This window comes from Balaenoptera borealis (assembly GCF_965194805.1).
Source record: "Balaenoptera borealis genome assembly, chromosome: 14".
Taxonomy (NCBI): domain Eukaryota; kingdom Metazoa; phylum Chordata; class Mammalia; order Artiodactyla; family Balaenopteridae; genus Balaenoptera; species Balaenoptera borealis.
Window position 1 is genome coordinate 20,817,271 of NC_138875.1, and position 15,285 is coordinate 20,832,555.

General features: G+C 36.6%; 1 protein-coding gene across 1 annotated transcript in view; it reads right to left on the reverse strand.

The window, feature by feature from the left end:
- The window catches only part of DCC (DCC netrin 1 receptor), a 1,166,696-nt gene that overhangs the window by 303,917 nt on the left and 847,494 nt on the right, over window positions 1-15,285 (reverse strand). The window lies entirely within an intron of this gene.

Below are 15,285 nucleotides of genomic sequence, written 5' to 3' on the forward strand. Positions count from 1 at the left end.
CTCATGACCAGATTTGTAAAATGCATGTGTTCATGGTAAAAGACTTGATTTTCCTCGATTCCTTCTTGAATTTTTTTTACCTCTTCATGTTCATAGCTGCAATATAATTAGTCCAGCTTTTCTTCTTTGTTTTGTTTTCCTGAGGTGCCTCAAAGTCCACTAAAGGAAGAGAGGGTGAGGGTGAAAAACTGGCCCTCCCGGCACTCATCCTTGTCTCGTGGGATACTAATAAATGTTTAAAAACTAGCTCTCTGGAGAAAAAGCCTTCATTTTTAGCATTGGCTGACTTCTGTGATGTAAATACACCCAACAAGGGCAATTTCAAGCTATCAGTGTGACGTCACTGATCACAGAGTTGGGAAGAGATGTACAAAGCACATCACTGTACATTACTTCCATCGTGCAAACTGGATGTAAATAACCCCAAAGCATAGATAAGAGTAAAGTGTAGTAAAGTAATGAGGAAGTGATAGGTTTCAAATTTTACCTTTTTCACCAGAAATTATTTAATCCTAAATTTATATAATTTAATTTTAACAATGATTGTGTTTAACAATGGGCTCATAAAATTCCTTAAAAAATTAACAGTTCATTTTAGGAACCAGCATAAGCAGGCTCCAGCACACCCCTACCCTCGTCCCTGAAAGACCAATGAAAACATCTTTCCTTTTGCATATCTTTGCCTTTGCATACTATACCAAGATGCCACGCAAAATTTTGTTTTTAAAAATGGATCTTGGAAATGGATTGTATTAAAAAGTTTGAAACCACTGATCTAATTAGACTTCATTATAGTGGAATTTGTAGATCATCCTCATTTATACAATTTGGGCTGCTATCAGAAAACACAAGTTTCCTAGACAGGAGATCTACTGAATCAGAAGTGTGTGTGTTGAAGGGTGAGGGGAAGGGTTTCTGCATTTTAAACAAGTACCTGCCTTAAGGGATTTCAAAGCTCCTTAAAGTCTGAGCATTTCAACTCTGGCCTTCAACTTCTCCTTTCTCCAAGCTGATAACCTCCACCTGCTGACTCAGACACATCCAGCTTCAGTTCCAGGACAGTAGAACAATGAGCAGATTCAGTCCCACCTGTAGCTGAGGTTCAGCTTTCTAGACCTGGCATCTCATACGCCCAGAACAACTCTTTGACTACATCAAAGCTAAGGATAATCAGAAAATGCCCCAACAATCACTAACCAATATGCAAGGGGCAAGCTCCTGCTCCCTTTATCGTAGGTAGAGAAGTTCATTTCTTCCATAAGAACAGAAAATCTGTTTAATCTCATTCATAGAGGTATTGAGATTCCTGACTTAGGTTCCTAAGCAAAGAGGCCTCTTGTTAAACTAGCGGAGTTGAAGTGTTTAGCTAGTGCCTGTCACGTGGTATATACTCAATGAATATTTATTATTAAACAAACAAATGAATAAATGAAGGTATGAATGAATAAGCACATGAAAGAATTTACCCAAGATTTTAATGGAAATAATCTTGAAACTCTTCATTGCCTTTTCTCTAACAAAACTTCCAAATTAAGAGACCATTTGGAGATTTTTTTAAACTGACAATGTTTCCTTTAAGTACCATGATATTTGATTTCAATTTGATTTGATTAGCACTCAAATGAAACACAAATATGTTTTTTTCTTTATTTGAAGTACAAAAAAGAAAACTCAACTTGGAAATATTGAAATATATACATCTCTGGAAAAATAGATGTTGATACTACCGCCATGGACATATACATATATATATTCTTTGCAACATTTAGACTCATTTATGCATAAAAGATAAAAATCTATGGTCAGCTTCATATTTTTAAAGGATGCATATTGTTTAAAGTCAGTACGAAACATTTCTTCACATATAAATCCCTTTTGTGTGTCTTCAACGTTACCCATGTAAAAATAGACAATGATCTAGTTAATAGCTACTGCCTCTCAGCTAAAACACAAAACAGTCTGTCAAATAGATTTCTCTGAAAGATGAGAAATGTTTAAGTAGGAGGAACTTGAGTCACTACACCAAAAAACCCCCACAAAATTTCTTATCGTTTATCTCGGAACAAAGTTATTTGTAGAAGACACAAGTAATTTCTCCCAGTTCCATTAAGATTAGATGTCATATGATCTCAAGTTAATTTTCTGAAAATACAAAATTGTTCTTCAATACTTTTTAACCTACCATTACATACTTTTCAATGTATTTGAAACATTCATTTGTATTCAATATGAAGCGTACTTTCTATAAAATGTTCAGGAATCATGAAGATCATTCTCTTAGAAACTATCAATTTCACATAGTTTTCCAGTGGACTGAGTGATGTTTTTGACAACTTTAGAAAACTAACGAAGGCCACCATTTTCTATGTGAAAGAGCAACATAATAAACGAAATAGCAACTGGGCCCGTGAGCCACAACTGCTGAGCCTGCGCGTCTGGAGCCTGTGCTCCGCAATGGGAGAGGCCGCGACAGTGAGAGGTCCGCGCACTGCGATGAAGAGTGGCCCCCGCTTGCCACAGCTAGAGAAAGCCCTTGCACAGAAACGAAGACCCAACACAGCCAAAAATAAATAAATAAATAAATTTTAAAAAATAAAATAAACGAAATAAGTAGATTTCAATGTTGAATGTTACTGGGAGTATATATTCCAACTGCATAATGTTAGAGGGTTTTTTAATGAGATTAAACTAAAATGACCTCAGGGGAAAGATACATTAGATTTAGGTTGGTTGCCAAAGCAGCTATATCTTAAAATAGTACTCTTATTTAGACAGTTACACTATTACCTGGCAACATTTGCTCTATATTTATCTAAGTTATGCCCATTTGATTTAGTTTTGTTTTTTATTTAAATTTACAGTGTTTGCTAATAAAATGTATGCCCAGTGCTCTGATTTGCATTTTCTCTGAATCTAACACACATTTCCTAATTGTTCCAGACCGCAGTTGCTGATCAATTAGAGGTTTTATTTTACTGCCAACAAACCTTGAGGGCTAAGGTAAAGCTCTTCTCTGTGATCTCAATTTTTCCCTTTCAAACATTCAATAAGAAAATATTCTAGAACTTGGAGTTGAGGAAAAACCAGAATTACATTTGGAAATGCCAGAAGTTTTTAAGATTGCTTCATAAAATTTGTTGAGGTATCAGCTTTGTTCACTTAACAAACTGAAGCTCCTCTGAAGTGTTTTTTAGGGTCATCAGAGAGAAATACATCGTTGTGAGATACAGAAGCTTAATTGTAGATTCCCTCCAGGAAAAACTGGGAAGTCAAGGAAATGTGTTTTTCTTTTTTAAATCCCCTTCTTAGCTCTCCTTTCTCAGCATTTACACCCAATCTCTTCCCATGCTTTCCACAGAGTTCCACTGGATGGTTGAATCCATCTCCTAGCTGCTGATCTAGAACTTATCTTCTGCCTGGGAACTATTTCCACTGAGAACTTGAAACACTTGAAGACAAAGCTTATTTTGAATTCTGCTTTGTATGCTTTACCTCATAAGACCCTATAATTTGGAGACAGTGTGGCCAAATGACCAACAACCCTAACCTAGGTTCGAATCCCAGTGCTGCCACTTCTTCCCTGTGGGGCAGTGGGGCCCATTACCTGGTCTCTCTAAGCATCAGTGGTCTCCTTGGTAAAATGAGGATAATTATACAATCCAATGACCTTATCACTTTTTCATTATGCAACACGCCCCCACCCCAAACATGCCCTCCTTTGTTTCATTAGTTTACACTCCGTGGGTCTTCTTTTTAATCACTCCCTTGTCAAACCTGATAACTCCACCCCTTCTCCTTTGGCAAACTCTGAACAGAGTAAAAGAAAACCTTCTCCCAACCCCAGACCAGCAACCAAGCAACCAGCCATGGGAAGAAAACCAAACACAATTGTGTTGGCCAGTTCCACTTTAAATTCATGACATCAAATCTCAACTGGTCAGTCCACACTGCTGACATATATTATGATCTCTTTCTATAATCTGGAATAACTATTGTTCATCTTTCCCCCTCTCTTCAAACCCTCAATACTTCATCCTCCAAGCCATTACACTCTGGTGATGATCTTTTCTCACACGTCTCATCTTCCCAGCTCCGAACTGACTGACACGTCTGCATCCACACCCACTCCCTCCATCTTTGCTCATCTTACCAAGATTGAAGTACCCTCTGCTGTTTTGCCTACTCAAAGGCTTGCACTCTTGCAAGTTTCCACTCTCTCTTCTGCATCATAAATCACCCCCTTTGTACTGCATTATTTCTAAAAGTTGCAGTATCACTCATGTTCAAAAACAAACAATGAACAAACAGTAAAACATCCCTCAAGCCTACCACCTCCTAAAGTTTTACTATCCACTTCTTTGCTCCAATTCAGAGCAAAATTTCTCAAAAACATCATCTACGTTCAGTCTACTCAATCTCCCAACTTCCTCTCCATCATCACGCTCCCTCCCATGGCGGTCACTTTGCTGCTGTTATTCTACTATATCTTTCATCAGCACATGACATAGTTAACAGCATCCACTCTACCCCCTTGACCTCTGTAACACTAAACCTGTGTTTTTTCCTACTACTCTTGTTCCTTCTCATCTGACCAAACTCTAAATGTGTAGTGTCCTAAGATCTATATTTTTTCCAACTATAATCTCTCCCTACATGTCATCAATATGACAGTGACTCCTAAATATCTATATCTTGGCCAGTCATCAGACCTCTAGTCTTATATACCAACTTGTCTACATGACTGACATCCCTAATCATATGTCTAATAGTTATCTCAAATTCAACACGTCCAAAAACTAATTGATTGTTCTCTCTAAACCAATTTTTTTCTTTTTTTCTCCAATCATCCTTATCTCATTAAACAACTCCACAATTCACTCATCTTTCTGTAGCAAAAATCTGGTCTCTGTCCTTGATTCTTCTCTTTCCCGTGTGTGTGTGTGTGTGTGTGTGTGTGTGTGTGTGTGTGTTTGTGTGTGTTTAATACAACCCACTAGCCAATCTTCTTGGCTCTAGACACAACACATATGATTTTTTCCACTTCTCTCTTCAACTGCTCTGATGACTCCCAGGTTTCCACTACAATCATCTTATATAGATCACTCAACTGTATCCTAACTGGTCTCCTGGCTTCCACTCTGCCCTATCCCCAATAATTTTCCTCATAGCAGCCAATTTGATCTTTTAAAAAGTTGAATGAGATTATTCCCCTTTCAAAACCCTTTTCATTGTTCACAGAATGAATCCCAGTGTTTACCATGCCCTATAAAGCCCCTATGATCTAGCTCTGACCCAGGGATCTATAATCCACTCATATTGCTATTATTTCAAGTTCACAATCATGCACACATGGGTCCCTTCTCAAGGTTTTTGCACTAGTTGTTAACTTTACTTGGAATGATTTATTTTAAGTGTGACAAAACTGGCCCTTTTTCATATTCTTGTCTCAGCTCGTGTCATCTTCTTAAAAGGCCCTTCCCTGACAATCTGATTTAAATTAGCTCTCTCTGTGTCATATCACTGTGCTTAATTTAGAAGGACATTTGACTGCCTTCATTGTAGCTTTTCCAGCAATAAGCTCAGTAATCACTGGTTTAACAAATAATACTTATAGTGTTGTTATAAGGAGTAAATAGGGCTTTCATTACTTAGCACATTGCCAGCCACGAAACACCTGCTGAAAAAGTTAGTTACTGTCATTATTATTATTATTGTTATAGTTATAATTAGGTGCTCCTTAAATATGTGTCAAGAATGTTAATGACAATAACTCATGCTAATACCTTAAACCTTTCAGATGAAAGATTTGTTTTTCAACAGTTGTTTTGTAAGATAAATAACATTTTAAGCTAAACTAGTGAATTAAATGAATATTTCAACATCTCTTAAATCAAATCACATAGTTAGCAACTGCTTTTATCTACTGGTAGGACTGAATCTCTTCATGTCCTCTAACTAATCAACCATTCCAACTATAAGGGCAACTTCCACGAACTAAATTAAAATCAGAGACCTGATCACTAGACCTAGGTTCATTTCATTTAAGCCCATTATTAAACCTACCACTTTTCAAAAATGTATGGCTTGAGCTTTTCCTTCAGAGCCAACCAGAATTGGATCCATAGGAAATGTGTGTGATGAAGTACATATTACAAGGTGATATTAAAGTAGGACTAGAACTCCAAAGAGAACGGTAGTCTATCACATAATTTAGACTCTTTGTCATAGCCTTTGTGCAGGTATACTAAGTGGCAGTGACTAGAATACATTTGGAAAGAGCAAAATATAATAACCTCAAAACACACAATAGCAAAAAATGATGCACTTAAGTATTTGAAGTATGAAGATGAGAACTTCTAGAAAATGTTTTTCTATCCTGTTTACATTATAAAATTTCATATAGACATGGAGATTTAATCATGTCTCTAACTTATTCGAATCATGTAATAGACACCTTTGATGGTTCTTAATTCCCTATTCTTTAGTTACGTACATAGGCTCTTTTTTATAAAGACTGTTCCTAGATTTACTTCTAGCTCTTCATAAATTTTTCTTCTTTCACTAACTCAATTTATATTTTTACTTCAAATTAATTCAGGTAACAATGTAGGGGATGCAGTTACTCAATTTGTGGAGTATGTTGTTCTGGTTTGGAATGTATATCATGATGCTAAGGTAAGAGACTGAAAAAGTTTTAAAGATAGTATTTACTACAAAATGCTTTTGTACAAAGAAATCATTTGGGCAAAGGAGAACTAGACAAACACTTTTCACAGCCTTTTGTATCTTCAATAGGGGACTTATTATTCTAACACTTTTAAAAAATATCATTGCTTGGAAAAGTACCATGAGATAAGTATCTAAGAAAATGAGTGATAGTAGGATATAAAGATATGCTTCGAATTTTCAGAGTATTCTCTTCTTCAACTTATTTGCAGAATGTATTTAAATGGCATGATACATTTATATTATTTAAAAATTGGTTATCCAAAATTTTTACTGTCTTAATATCCTTCCCATTCAGAGTTTATCCATTTATTGTGTTTTCACTAAAAAAGCTGACTTATTGGAACTTCAAAAATAAATCAAAGGATCAATTTAACTACTGGCTAGGAGCTCTGATCTAAATTATAATGGGATATACAACTGTTGCTGGTGACCAAAATTATGTTTCCCAAAGTTACTCCAGAATAATCTCATGCATATATTTCTGGTTCTTTATTGTTAACTATGACAGATGGCTTTATCAGTAGATTTAAAAAAAATAGTACATCAGAGTGGGACTTTGGAACAGAAGTATTCTGAAAGCAGTATCAATAATGGGAAGGGAGGAATTTCTTCCCAGCCAGTTAAAGCATCTTCCTATATTCTTAACCACTGTGATTCATTAATTAAATCCTTCATTTCCCTGTGAAAGTGAAGACCTAATGTTTTAAAAGTGTTTTATGTCTCTACTAAGATAAATTGAAAAGGCAATAATAAATTTTTCCGTGAATTGGTATCCTCACTCTTTTATAAAATAAGTCAGGAAACAGAAAGTATAATGATCATTGCCAGGGCCTGGAAGAAGGGGAGGAATGGGGTATTATTATACAATGGGTATAATGAAGATGAGAAGATGAAAGAGTTCTGAAAATTAATGGTGATTGTTGGACAACAATGTGAATGTACCTATGCCTATAAACTGTACATTTAAAAATGGTTAAAATGGTAAATTTTATGTTATGTATATTTTACCCCAATTAAAAAATGTATTTTTCAAAAAGTAAGTAGGATAGCAGCTATCTGAAGATGGGTTCTAAACAAATTACAGACACAGTTTTATTTTTGAGGGAGTCTCATGAATTATTACATGTTGCCTTATTTTAATATAATTTAAAAGCATATCAAGTCTAGCCTACAAATTCTAGACAAAAAAAAAAGAAAGACTAGACTATAAGAATTATCAGGAAACATTCCCTTCCTTATAATTATGCTCCTACCCTCTCACCCTTCTCAAAACACTTTCATTCATTGCTCCCTGGACATTATCTATGCTCAGAAAACAGTTATATAATGAATCAATCACGGAATCAGTAACTAAAAAAAAAAAACAAAAAAAAAGCAAGAGATCGGTACCTACTTGAATTGAATTCAAGACATTATATTCAAGCAGAAATGTTCTGTGTACTAGCTAGCTCAGAGTCTCTTCCCTCCGCCGTCACTGAACTGCCCCGGAGCCCAAGGGGAGGGTGGCCTCACTGAGGCTGCCAGCTCTGGAGGGGTCCCAACAGCCAAAGCCGCAACAGTCCTGGGACGGTGGGCCAATTGTTTCAACAACTAACTTAAAGACAAAATGGAAAAACAAGGAGGTTTGTGCCTGAGATCATGTTGATGTGAAACCAGGGATGGCCACCTTGTGCCAGAGTGAGTACAGAGGAGGAGCTTCAAGATGGTGGAAGAGTAACAAGTGGAGATCACCTTCCTCCCCACAAATACATCAGAAATACATCTACATGTGGAACAACTCATACAGAACACCTACTGAATACTGGCAGAACACCTCAGACCTCCCAAAAGGCTCTTGGTGCTCCAGTCAGGCATCAGGGCTGTGCCTTTGAGGTGGGAGAGCCAAGTTGAGGACACTGGTCCACCAGAGACCTCCCAGCTCCACGTAATATCAAACAGCGAAAATCTCCCAGGGATCTCCATCTCAATGACAAGACCCAGCTCCACTCAATGACCAGCAAGCTACAGTGCTGGACATCCTGTGCCAAACAACTAGCAAGACAGGAACACAACCCCACTCACTAGCAGAGTGGATGCCTAAAATCATAATAAGGGTCACAGACACCCCAAAACACACAAGCAGACGTGGACCCGCCCACCAGAAAGACAAGATCCAGCCTCATCCACCAGAACATACACACTAGTCCCCTCGACCAGGAAGCCTACACAACCCACTGAACGAACCTTAGCCACCGAGGGCAGACACCAAAAACAATGGGAACTACAAAACTGCAGCCTGTGAAAAGGAGACCCCAAACACAGTAAGTTAAGCAAAATGAGAAGACAAAGAAACACACAGCAGATGAAGAAGCAAGGTAAAAACCCACCAGACCTAACAAATGAAGAGGAAATAGGCAGTCTACCCAAAAAAGAATTCAGAATAATGACAGTAAAGATGATCCAAAATCTTGGAAATAGAATGGACAAAATACAAGAAACGTTTAACAAGGACCTAGAAGAAGTAAGGAGCAAACAAACAGTGATGAACAACACAATATATGAAATTAAAAATTCTCTAGAAGGGATCAATAGCAGAATAACTGAGGCAGAAGAACGGATAAGTGACCTGGAAGATAAAATAGTGGAAATAAAAACTGCAGAGTTGAATAAAGAAAAAAGAATGAAAAAAATTGAGGACAGTCTCAGAGACCTCAGGGACAATATTAAACATACCAACGTTCGAATTATAGGGGTCTCAGAAGAAGACGAGAAAAAGGAAGGGACTGAGAAAATATTTGAAGAGATTATAGTTGAAAACTTCTCTAATATGGGAAAGGAAATAGTTAATCAATTGCAGGGAGCACAGAGAGTCCCATACAGGGTAAATCCAAGGAGAAACACACCAAGACACATACTAATCAAACTATCAAAAATTAAATACAAAGAAAAAATATTAAAGGCTGCAAGGGAAAAACAACAACTAACATACAAGGGAATCCCAATAAGGTTAACAGCTGATCTTTCAGCAGAAACTCTGCAAGCCAGAAGGGAGTAGCAGGACATATTTAAAGTGATGAAAGGGAAAAACCTACAACCAAGATTACCCTACCCAGCAAGCATCTCATTCAGACTTGATGGAGAAAATAAACACTTTAAAGACAAGCAAAAGCTAAGAGAATTCAGCACAACCAAACCAGCTTTATAACAAATGCTAAAGGAACTTCTCTAGGCAGGAAACACAAGAGAAGGAAAAGACGTACAACAACAAACCCAAAACAATTAAGAAAATGGTAATAGGAACATACATATAGATAATTACCTTAAATGTAAATGGATTAAATGCTCCAACCAAAAGACATAGACTGGCAGAATGGATACAAAAACGAGACCCATATATATGCTGCCTATAAGAGACCCACTTCAGACCTAGGGCCACATACAGACTAAAAGTGAGGGGATGGAAAAAGATATTCCATGCAAATGGAAATCAAAAGAAAGCTGGAGTAGCAATTCTCATAACAGACAAAATAGACTTTAAAACAAGGCTATTACAAGAGACAAAGAAGGACACTACATAAATATCAAGGGATCCATCCAAGAAGAAGATATAACAATTGTAAATATTTATGCACCAAACATAGGAGCACCTCAATACATAAGGCAAATGCTAACAGCCATAAAAGGGGAAATCGACAGTAAAACAATCATAGTAGGGGACTTTAACACCCCACTTTCACCAATGGACAGATCATCCAAAATGAAAATAAATAAGGAAACACAAGCTTTAAATGATATATTAAACAACATGAACTTAATTGATATTTATAGGGCATTCCATCCAAAAACAACAGAATACACTTTGTTCTCAAGTGCTCATGGAACATTCTCCAGGATAGATCATATCTTGGGTCACAAATCAAGCCTTGGTAAATTTTAGAAAATTGAAATCATATCAAGTATCTTTTCAGACCACAATGCTATGAGACTAGATATCAATTACAGGAAAAAATCTGTAAAAAATACAAACACGTGGAGGCTAAACAATACACTACTTAATAACCAAGAGATCACCAAAGAAATCAAAGAAGAAATTAAAAAATAGCTAGAAACAAATGAAAATGAAAACACAATGACCCAAAACCTGTGGGATGCAGCAAAAGCAGTTCTAAGAGGGAAGTTTATAGCAATACAAATCTACCTTAAGAAACAAGAAACATCTCAAATAAACAACCTAACCTTACACCTAAAGCAATTAGAGAAAGAAGAACAAAAAAACCCCAAAGTTAGCAGAAGGAAAGAAGTCATAAAGATCAGATCAGAAATAAATGAAAAAGAAATGAAGGAAACGATAGCAAAGAACAATAAAAGTAAAAGCTGGTTCTTTGAGAAGATAAACAAAATTGATAAAGCATTAGCCAGACTTATCAAGAAAAAAAGGGAGAAGACTCAAATCAACAGAATTAGAAATGAAAAAGGAGAAGTAACAACTGACACTGCAGAAATACAAAGGATCATGAGAGATTACTACAAGCAACTATATGCCAATAAAATGGACAACCTGGAAGAAATGGAGAAATTCTTAGAAATGCACAACCGTCCAAGACTGAACCAGGAAGAAATAGAAAATATAAACAGACCAATCACAGGCACTGAAATTCAAACTGATTAAAAATCTTCCACCAAACAAAAGCCCAGGACTAGATGGCTTCACAGGCGAACTCTATCAAACATTTAGAGAAGAGTTAACACCTATCCTTCTCAAACTCTTCCAAAATATAGCAGAGGGAGGAACACTCCCAAACTCATTCTATGAGGCCACCATCACCCTGATACCAAAACCAGACAAACATGTCACAAAAAAAGAAAAGTACAGACCAATATCACTGATGAACATAGATGCAAAAATCCTCAACAAAATACTAGCAAACAGAATCCAAGAGCACATTAAAAGGATCATACACCATGATCAAGTGGGGTTTATCCCAGGCATGCAAGGATTCTTCAATATACGCAAATCAATCAAAGTGGTGCACCATATTAACAAATTAAAGGAGAAAAACCATATGATCATCTCAATAGATGCAGAGAAAACTTTTGACAAAATTCAACACCCATTTATGATAAAAACCCTCTAGAAAGTAGGCATAGAGGGAACTTACCTCAGCATAATAAAGATTATATATGACAAACCCACAGCCAACATCGTCTTCAATGGTGAAAAACTGAAACCATTTCCACTAAGATCAGGAACAAGACAAGGTTGCCCACTCTCACCACTATTATTCAACATAGTTTTGGAAGTGTTAGCCACAGCAATCAGAGAAGAAAAAGAAATAAAAGGAATCCAAATCAGAAAAGAAGAAGTAAAACTGTCACTGTTTGCAGATGACATGATACTCTACATAGAGAATCCTAATGATGCTACCAGAAAACTACTAGAGCTAATCAATGAATTTGGTAAAATTGCAGGATACAAAATTAATGCACAGAAATCTCTTGCATTCCTATACACTAATTATGAAAAATCTGCAAGTGAAATTAAGAAAACACTCCCATTTACCATTACAACTAAAAGAATAAAATACCTAGGAATAAACCTACCTAAGCAGACAAAAGCCCTGTATGCAGAAAATTATAAGACACTGATGAACCAAATTAAAGATGATACAAATAGATGGAGAGATATACCATGTTCTTGGATTGGAAGAATCAACATTGTGAAAATGATGATACCACCCAAAGCAATCTACAGATTCAACGCAATCCCTATCAAACTACCAGTGGCATTTTTCACAGAACTAGAACAAAAAATTTCACAATTTGTATGGAAACAAAGAAGACCCCTAATAGTGAAACAATCTTGAGAAAGAAAAACAGAGCTGGAGGAATCAGGCTCCCAGACTTCAGACTATACTACAAAGCTACAGTAATGAAGACAGTATGGTACTGGCACAAAAATAGAAATATAGATCAACGGAACAGGATAGAAAGCCCAGAGATAAACCCACGCACATATGGGCAACTTATCTTTGATAAAGGAGGCAGAATATAGAATGGAGAAAAGACAACCTCTTCAATAAGTGGTGCTGGGAAAACTGGACAGCTACGTGTAAAAGAATGAAATTAGAACACTCCCTGACACCATACACAAAAATGAACTCAAAATGGATTAAAGACCTAAATGTAAGGCCAGACACTATCAAACTCTTAGAGGAAAACGTAGGCAGAACACTCTATGACATAAATCACAGCAAGATCCTTTTTGACCCAGCTCCTAGAGAAATGGAAAGAAAAACAAAAATAAACAAATGACACCTATTGAAACTTAAAAGCTTTTGTACAGCAACGGAAACCATAAACAAGACAAAAAGACATCCCTCAGAATGGGAGAAAATATTTGCAAATGAAGCAACTGACAAAGGATTAATTTCCAGAATTTACAAGCAGTTCATGCAGCTCAATATCAAAAAGCAAACAACCAAATCCAAAAATGGGCAGAAGATCTAAATAGACATTTCTCCAAAGAAGATATACAGATTGCCAACAAACACATGAAAGAATGCTCAACATCATTAATCATTAGAGAAATGCAAACCAAAAGTACAATGCGATATTATCTCACACCTGTCAGAATGGCCATAATGAAAAAATCTACAACCAATAAATGCTGGAGAGGGTGTGGAGAAAAGGGAACCCTCATACACTGTTGGTGGGAATGTAAATTGATACAGCCACTATGGAGAACAGTATGGAGGTTCCTTAAAAAACTAAAAATAGAACTACCATAGGACCCAACAATCCCACTACTAGGCATATACCCTGAGAAAACCATAATTCAAAAAGAGTCATGTACCACAATGTTCATTGCAGCTCTATTTACAATAGCAAGGATATGGAAGCAACCTAAGTGTCTGTTGACAGATGAATGGCTAAAGAAATGTGGCACATATATACAATGGAATATTACTCAGCCATAAAAAGAAACGGAATTGAGTTATTTGTAGTGAGGTGGATGGACCTAGAGTTTGTCATACAGAGTGAAGTAAGTCAGAAAGAGAAAAACAAATACCGTATGCTAACACATATATGGAATCTAAAAAAATAAAAATGGTCATGAAGAACCCAGGGGCAAGATGGGAATAAAGACGCAGACCTACTAGAGAATGGACTTGAGGACACGGGGAGGGGGAAAGGTAAGCTGGGAGAAAGTGAGAGAGTGGTAGTGTATATATGGACATATATACACTACCAAATGTAAAATAGATAGCTAGTGGGAAGCAGTCGCATAGCATAGTGATATCAGCTCGGTGCTTTGTGACCAGCTAGAGGGGTGGGATAGGGAGGGTGGGAGGGAGGGAGATGCAAGAGGGAAGAGATATGGGGATATATGTATATGTATAACTGATTCACTTTGTTATAAAGCAGAAACTAACATCACTGTAAAGCAATCGTACTCCAATAAAAATGTTAAAAAAAAAAAAAAAGAAAAAGAAATGTTCTGTGTATTATGACTGAGTACAAATACCAGTGTGAAGTTTGTGAGTGTAAATATTATTGTAAATGCCAATTTCTAATTTATCTTTACATGGAATTAATCATCTAAGGTCTCCTATGTCTCCTCTTTCTCTACATTAAATTTGAGAAATCTACCATATTTCTGAGGGGAGGACTCAGAGCTCCGGTTCCAAGTTAACTCAGCGGCCAAAGTGTATTTTACGAAGGATTTAGGATGATTCAGAGAGAAACAAACAAACAAAAAATTCTTTTTCATGAGCTATCTAAGGTGTTTGTACAACACAGAAGAGGGAGATAAACATTTATAAGAATCATGGTGTGACAGTAGAAGTGGTTCCAGAACACCTACGTGAACTGTGCAGTTTCAGAGAGGTTGCCATACAGCAGGAAAGTGTTAATGCAAGTGCTCTCTGCACAGCCAAGAGAAGACAACCCCAATTTCAGAATAAAAGAAAACAAAGACATGCCCCCGCAAAAAAAACAGAAGACCTGCAAATTAACATCATAACTCTATTGGCTCTTTGTTTTTACTTCTTCCAGTTTCTCCTCTTCTCCTTATTTTGACAATTTTGCTCACAGTCGCAACCAAGTGAATATCCCAGGTGGGAATCAAATGCAAAAGCCTCACTCAGCTATCCTCTTGGCTGTCACTTCTGTTGATAAGAGAATTATCACTAGCCCAATGACAGAAGACAGAGACCTCAGTCAAAATCCTTCCTGTATATGTATGTATATGTATAACTGATTCACTTTGCTGTACAGCAGAAACTAACACAACATTGTAAATCAACTGTACTCCAATAAAAAATTAATTAAAAAAAAAGAAATAAAGTATTTCTTTAACAGTCAAAGCTTAACTGAAAAAGAAATCCTTCCTGTATACCACATCTTCAGAAGCACAGCCCTCTGATGCTACCCAACGATACAACACTTAAGATTCCCCCTGTATGATTAAAATATTAATTAACTAATTAATTTTTAAAAGACATTAAAACATCTGGGGCCAAAACCATCAGTTTGTTTCCTGAAGGTGGAAATTGCTATTTTAATTCTCCCTTTGGG